Source organism: Aotus nancymaae, unplaced genomic scaffold, assembly GCF_030222135.1.
Source record: "Aotus nancymaae isolate 86718 unplaced genomic scaffold, 86718_ANA_hifiasm-v0.15.2.pri h1tg000041l, whole genome shotgun sequence".
NCBI classification, from domain to species: domain Eukaryota; kingdom Metazoa; phylum Chordata; class Mammalia; order Primates; family Aotidae; genus Aotus; species Aotus nancymaae.
This window is the reverse complement of record NW_026988455.1, coordinates 31,061,563-31,069,823: the sequence shown is the minus strand read 5'-3', so window position 1 is coordinate 31,069,823 and position 8,261 is coordinate 31,061,563. Positions and strand designations below refer to the sequence as shown.

Below are 8,261 nucleotides of genomic sequence, written 5' to 3'. Positions count from 1 at the left end.
CACAGTCCCGTACATTTTTATCAACAATCCAGAAAATATTTGCACATTCTCCATATTTAGTTTATTCCAAGGCTTAATTTTTCATGCAAGAAGGACTTCAAAAAGTCTATCTAGAAACTGGAGACCATTATCCTAAGTGAATTAACACAGGAACAGAAAACCAAATACTGCATGTTGTCACTTACAAGTGAGAGCTAAACATCGAGTACACAGGGACACAAACAAGGGAATAACAGACACTAGGGCCTACTTGAGGGTGGAGGTTGGGTAGAGGGTGAGAATTGAAAAACTACCTATCAAGTGTTATGTTGATTATCTGGGTAACAAAATTATCTGTACACCAACCCCACCCCCAACACACAGTTTACCCATGTAACAAACCTGCACATGTACTCTTCATATCTAAAATAAAAGTTGGAAAGTAAAAGAAAAAAAAGAAAAATTTCTATCTAAATCCTTCCTGCCACAGTTTTGCCTGGTCTTAATTTATTATTCCTTTCTGAAACTGTAGGATGGTTACCAAAGCTCCTCATGTAGTCAGTGACTCTTAACTTAGCCTCTATTCCAAGCTCCTTTTCTTGAGGCTAAGAAACTCAAAAATGGCAGTTATATCTCAACATTTATATTGCTATTCTCTAAAACAGCACTGTCCAAAGGAACCTTCTGAAGTGATGAAAATATTCTGCTTCTGTGTTGTCCAATAGGATAGCAGCTAGCCACGTGTGAATACTGAGCACTTAAATTATGGCTAGTGAGACTGAGGAATTGAATTTGGAGTTTAAATTAAATTTAATAAATTAAATTTAAAATAAATGTAACTGTAATTAATTTACATTCAAATTTAAATTTAAACATGTGGCTAGTGGCTACCATATTGGACAATGTAGCTCTGGACATTATCCATTTCCTAATCATCTTATTCAATTATAGTATCCCCCAAATGCAGAAAATAGCTCAATTAGAATGTAATTGATTTCATACACTGTATTATTTAATTTTACACATAGCACCATGGTGCCAATGAGGCCCATGACATAAATTTAATTGCTGTGTGGACATATTAGCGTTACAAAAAAAGATAGCTAAAATAGAAATGTAACCTAGTCTAATAGAACAAGGCCTGCATAAAAGAATGCAGCTCATAAAAAAATTATATATGTTCTTGAAAAACAGTATATCCAAAGACCTCAGAAGTTCATCTTTCTAGGCAAAGACTTGCTTATTCCATTAATTGTATCTCAAATTATCTTAATTTGGTAACCCTCAAATTAAGGGATGTTTCATTCTTAGCTCCTTTTTTCTTGTATAAACAAAAACAGCAAAGAATTTATTTGCTTGATACCGAGATTCTTTTTCCTGCTTTAAGATAATTTGTCTTAATGGGTCCCTACTGAGTTGCCCAAAGACTGACCACTGTAAAGTTTCATTCAAATAAGAAATATTCTTATATTGACACTGAATCACTACAAATTGTATTGTCAACTAGGTATGAACCCACTTAACAGTAATATAACTTAAACCATATTTTTCCAGAAATGGAAAACATGTTCCTCCAACAGACAGGAACAAATCTGACTATTAATTTATATTAATAGAATTTACATCCAGCACTGTTCCAGGTGCTGAAAGACAACTATAAGATGATATAGGACCCAATCTCCAATTTAAAATAACATATATTTCACACAAATAATAGGGAAGATAAGGAGGTCTGTCTTGTTTATCTCTTTTTCATTGTGTAATTATTCTATAGTCCCTCAATTTATATTGATACATCTTGTGAAAACTCTAAGTTCGTAAGCCAACTTTCATCATATGGTAATTAATACCTAATCTTAGTACTTCTGGTTTACTGAAATTCTATTGGTAAAGCCTGCTATGATATAATACAGTAAATTATTTCCAGCCTCACCTGAAGGCATTATTATTACTCAATATTAAATAAACTTGTAATTGATTTTGTATTGTTTTCCTTAACACAAAAATTATTGTACTGAATAATAATCATAAAATACCTTTTTGATGTAAATTGTGTAGACTAATAATAACTAACATTTTCCCAGCACTTTAAATTGTTCCAGTACTTTAGATAGTTCACAAAATCTCACTTGACTTCAAATTATCCCAAGTGCTCTCATTGTCAATTTGCACATTACAAAACTACAGCTTAGAAGTAAAGTGGGAGGGGAGGAACAAGATGGCTGACTAGACACAGCCAGGAAACGCCTCTCCCACTGACAGAAACCAAAATATTGAGTAAACCATTAAACTTCAAACAGATCTTTTGAGACAAAATGCTGAAAGTCAATAGAAAGGTGATGTAGACAGTGAGATCAAAGAGGGAGGAAGCTAGGAAGTTTGTACAACATCACCAAGCACCAGGACCAGCTCTTGGTCCTGAATAGGTACTAAGGAAGGGGAGAGTAAAAGAATTCCAGGACACAGCACTCCTGCCACAGACCTCTGGGGTCCCAGCTATGAGAGATCCTATGACCTGAAAAGACATATGAATTGCCACTGGAAACTGCTGGAGAATAGACAGAGGCAGAGCTTGAACCTGCAAGGAGCCCAGAAGGTTTAAAGTGCAGGGCAGCTGCAGCAAAATGCGACTATATGTGCCTATCCCCTAAGGCTCTCCATCTTGCTTGGAGTAACTCTAGCTCCTGCTGATTGCCAGGCCAGGAGAAACCAGGGATACCTTTTCCACAGGTCTGGAGTGCAACTGATCTATGTGTCCCCTTGTCTGCTAGCCTCTCCCAAGGCTCCTGCCTGGCAACTCCTACAAGAGGGTGCACACAGCACAGCTTCCACCACCCCAAGTGTTTGGCTGGTAGCCTGGGGGCAATTCAGTGCCTCTAGCAAAAGTGATGCTCAACCCCAAGGGGGCAGAGGACAAAGCTAAAGGTCAGTTTGAATCCCCCAGGTTCAAGCATACTGCCCATGGGTATCCACCTGAGATGTGTAACCTGAGCCTGAGCAGGGGAGGAGCCCCCACTCTCAGAACATTGAGAAGAATGAGGTGTGGGTTTGTGTGCCAACACAGAAGTTTGATGTCCCTCCCTTCACAAGACGAGTAAGGAAGGGTATATAGCCTGTTGAGCAGTGTAGCTGCTACCTGAGGGAGCCCTAGGGCCTGGAACATCTTGACCAGACCAGAGATCTGGGCCTAGAAGGTTTGGGACAAAACTAGCTGGTAAGGCCTACTCCTGGGACAGACACCAGAAGGAGACTCGGCTGGGGCTGCCTGAACTAGGTGGTCCCTATAACCGTCTTCTAGGCAAAAACCCCAAGCTGTAGGTGCCACAGCAGCTGTACACCCATGGCCCCACTACCCTGCCCACCCTGTCGGCATCACCAGACCACCCACAGACATACCCCACAATCTTTTCTAACTCTGCCAAGCTCAGATGACCGGAGAGTCCCTGGGGAGCTCCTGGTGGCCTAACCTTCAGCTCAGGCCTCCCTTAAGGGAGGGGAGAGTGCAGCCAACCTGGGGCCCCTTGGGATTCAGGAAATGTAGGCATAGCACCAGTGATTGGAGGCCTGGGAACAAACTTGGTGAAGGGGTAATCCCCCCTCCCACTATTTCCCACTCGCCAGAGCACTGCTGTGAATGCACTGAAATACAAAGGGCACAGCATTAAGAGCCTATCTGCCAACTCAATTCTTGAGGGAGTTCTAAACATGAAAACAGAATTATACCTGCTACCACAAAAACACAAATAAGTACATAGCCCAAAGTCTGTAAAAGCAACTACACAATCCAGACTATAAAGCAACCCACTAACAACATCACAACAGAATCAAAACCTCATATATCATCTACAACCATCTGATCTTTGACAAACCTAACAAAAACAAGCAATGGGAAAAGGATTCCTTGTTTAATAAATGGTGTTGGGAAAACTGGCTAGCCATGTGCAGAAAACAGAAACTGGACCCCTACCTGACACCTTACACTAAAATTAACACCAGATGGGTTAAAGACTTAACATAAGACCTAACACCATAAAAACCCTAGAAGAAAATCTAGGCCAAACCATTCGGGACGTAGGCACAGTCAAGGACTTCATGAATAAAACACCGAAAGCATTGGCAACAAAAGCCAAAATAGACAAATGGGATCTAAATAAACCCAGAGCTTCTGTACATCAGAAGAAACAATCATTAGAGTGAACCAGCAACCAACAGAATGGGACAAAAGTTTTGCAATCTACCTATCTGACAAAGGACTAATATCCAGAATCACAAAGAACTAAAACAGATTTAAAAGAAAAAAAATAAACAAACCCATTCAAAAGTAGGTGAAGGACATGAACAGACACTTTTCAAAAGAAGACATCTATGAGGTCAACAAACATATGAAAAAATGCTCATCATCGCTGGTCATTAGAGAAATGCAAATCAAAACCACATTGAGATATCATCTCATGCCAGTTAGAATGTCAATCATTAAAAAATCTGGAGACAGCAGATGCTAGAGAGGATGTGGAGAAATAGGAACAGTTTTACACTATTGGTGGGAGTGTAAATTAATTCAATCATTGTGGAAGACAGTGTAGTGATTACTCAAGGACCTAGAAATAGAAATTCCATTTGACCCAGCAATCTCATTACTGGGTATATATCCAAAGGATTATAAATCATTCTATTATAAAGACACATGTACCCATATGTTTATTGCAGCACTGTTTACAATAGCAAAGACCTGGAATTAAATGCCCATCGATGATAGACTAGACAAGGAAAATGTGGCACAGATACACCATGGAATACTATGCAGCCATAAAAAAATGATGAGTTTGTATCCTTTGTAGGGACATGGATGAATCTGGAAACCATCATTCTCAGCAAACTGACACAAGAACAGAAAATCAAACACTGCATGTTCTCACTCATAGGCGGGTGCTGAACAATGAAAACACATGGACACAGGGAGGGGAGCATCACACACTGGGGTCTATTGTGGGGGACTAGGGGAGGGACAGCGGAGGGTAGGGAGGTTGGGGAGGGATAATATGGGGAGAAATGGCAGATATAGGTGACGGGGGGATGGAGGCAGCAAACCACATTGCCGTGTATGTACCTACGCAAAAATCCTGCATGATCTACACATGTACTCCAGAACCTAAAGTATGATTTCAAAAATATATAAACCTTAAATGTAAACACTCTAAACACTCCATTTAAAAAGCACAGAGTGGCATGGTGGATAACAAAGTAATACCCAACCATCTGTTAACTTCAAGAGAACCATCTCACTTACAGCAACACTATCGGTTCAAAGTAAAGAAATAGAGAAAGAGCTATCACACAAATGGAACACAGAAAGAAGCATGGGTTGCTATTCTTATATTACATAAAACATACTTTAAACCAACAACAGTAAAAAAAATAAAAGAAAGGTCAAAGAAAGGCGTTACATAACAATAAAGAGTTCAATTAAAGGAGAAGATTGAACTATTCTAAACATATACACATCCAATATAGAAGCACCAGATTCATAAAACAAGTACTTCTAGACCTATACAAAGACTTAAAGAGACACATAATAATAGTGGGGGACTTCAACATCCCACTGATAGCATCAGACAGATCATCGAGGTAGAAAATTAACAAAGATTTCTGGACTTAAATTCAAAATGTAACTAACTGGACCCAACAGATATCTACAGAATACTCCAAAAAACAACCACAGAATATACATTCTTCTCATCTCTACATGTAACATACTCTAAGATTGACTACATGCTCAGCCATAAAGCAAGTATCAATGAATTCAAAAAAACTGAAATTATACCAAGCATACTCTTTAACCACAGTGGAATAAAAACAGAAATCAATATCAAGAAGACCTCAAAACTACACAATTACATGGAAATTAAACAACTTGTTCCTGAATGATATTTGGGTAAACAACAAAATTAAAGCAGCAATCAAAAAATTCTTTTAATTAAAAATGGAAATAGAGACACAACATACCAATCTCTGGGATACAGCAAAAATAGTGTTAAGAAGAGTTAATAGTGCTAAATACCTACATTAATAAAGAAAGATCTCAAATTAACTATCTAACATCACACTTAGAGGAACGAGAAAAACAAGAACAAACTAACCCCAAAACTAACAGAAGAAAAGAAACAACTAAAATCAGAGCAGAAATGAGTAAAACTGAGATCCTATTAGCCATAAAAAGGATCAATAAAACTAAAAGTTTGTTCTGTTAAAGGATAAACAATATCAACAGACTGCTAGCTAGATTAACAAAAAAAAAAGAGAGAACCAAATAAGCACAATCAGAAACAAGAAAGGTAACATCACAGCCAATCCCACAGAAATACAGATCCTCAGAGACTATTATGAACACCTCTATGCAGAAGAAATATATAGAAGAAATGCAGTAGAAGAAATGCATAAATTCCTAGAAACACACAATCTCCCAAGATTGAATTAGGAAGAAACTAAAACCCTGAACAGACCAATATCAAGTTCCTAAATTGAATCAGTAATTAAAAAAAAAAAAAAAAAAAAAACAGTCAAAAAACCTTGGACCAGATGGATTCACAGCCAAATTCTACCAGACCTACAAAGAAGAGCTGGTAGGAATGCTAGTAAAACTATTCAAAAACATTGAGGAAGAGGGACTCCTCCCTAACTCATTCTATGAAACCAGCATCATCCTGATGCAAAATCTGGTAAAAGACCCAATAAAAAAAGAAAACTACAGGCCGGTATCCCTGATGAACATAAATGCAAAAATCCTCAACAAAATACTAGCAAACCAAATCCAGTAGCACATCAAAAAGTTAATTCATCATGATCAAGTAGGCTTTATTTTTGCAATGTAGGAATGGTTCAATATCCACAAATCAATAAACATGATTCACATAAACACAATTAGAAACAAAAACCATATAATCATCTCAATAAATGCAGAAAATGCTTTTCATAAAATCCAACATCCCTTTATGATAAAAACCCTCAAAAAACCTGGCTTCAATATGAACATACCTTGAAAGAAGAAGAGCTATCTATGACAAATTCACAGGCAACATTATACTGCATGGGAAAAAGCTGGAAACGTTTCCCTTAAGAACTGGAACAAGATGTGGATGTCCACTTTCATCACAGACACAGAGACCAATGGAACAGACTAGAGAACCCAGGAATAAAGCTGCACTCCTACAGCCATCTGATCTTTGACAAAGTCAACAGTAACAAATAATGGGGAAATAGCCCCCTATTCAATAAGTGGTGTGAAGATAGTTGGCTAGCCATATGCAGAGGAATCAAACTAGACCCTTACCTTCCACCACGTTAAAAAACTGACTCGGCGGCGGCTGGGAGCGGGCGCCGGAGCCGAGCCGAGCCGAGCCTGAGCGGGAGGCGAAGGCCGGCGTGGCGAGCAGCAAATATGTCGGTGTTCGGGAAGCTGTTCGGGGCTGGAGGGGCTAAGGCTGGCAAGGGCGGCCAGACCCCCCCAGGAGGCCATCCAGCGGCTGCGGGACACAGAGGAGATGTTAAGCAAGAAACAGGAGTTTCTGGAGAAGAAAATCGAGCAGGAGCTGACGGCAGCCAAGAAGCAGGCACCAAAAACAAGCGCCCGGCCCTCCAGCACTGAAGTGTAAGAAAAGGTATGAGAAGCAGCTGGCACCGATCGACGGCACATTATCAACCATTGAGTTCCAGCGGGAGGCCCTGGAGAACGCCAGCACCAACACCGAGGTGCTCAAGAACATGGGCTCTGCCGCCAAGGCCATGAAGGCAGCCCACGACAACATGGACATCGATAAAGTTGATGAGTTAATGGAGTTTGTGACATTGATTTGAAATGGATGGTGTTCTCCTGAGAGCAAATGAGATTGTTAGAATTAAGTTCCAACTATACAGTTTTCTAACATAGCTATAAGGTCCTTGTTGCTGTTTGTGAAAACTGATAGATAACTCATTGGAAAGATGTGCATACATTTATATTCAGATGAAATTATGGTTTGCACTGTCTATTAAATATCTCGATTAATTTTCAAAAACAAAAAAAAACCTGACTCAAGATGTATTAAAAATTTAAATGCAAGGCCTCAAACTATAAGAATCCTAAAAGAAAACCTAGGAAACACTTTTCTGAACATTGGTCTTGAGAAAGAATTTATGACTAAGTTCTCAAAAGCAATTCTAACGAAAACAAAAATCGACAATTAGAACCTAATTAAACTAAAGAGCTTCTGCACAGCAAAAGAAACTATCACTAAACAGATGATCTA

General features: G+C 39.0%; 1 pseudogene; it reads left to right on the top strand.

Annotated features, from left to right (window-relative positions):
- Nucleotides 1-7,414: 7,414 nt before the first annotated feature.
- LOC105709212 (charged multivesicular body protein 4b-like) lies at nt 7,415-7,830 on the top strand (annotated as a pseudogene).
- Nucleotides 7,831-8,261: the final 431 nt, after the last annotated feature.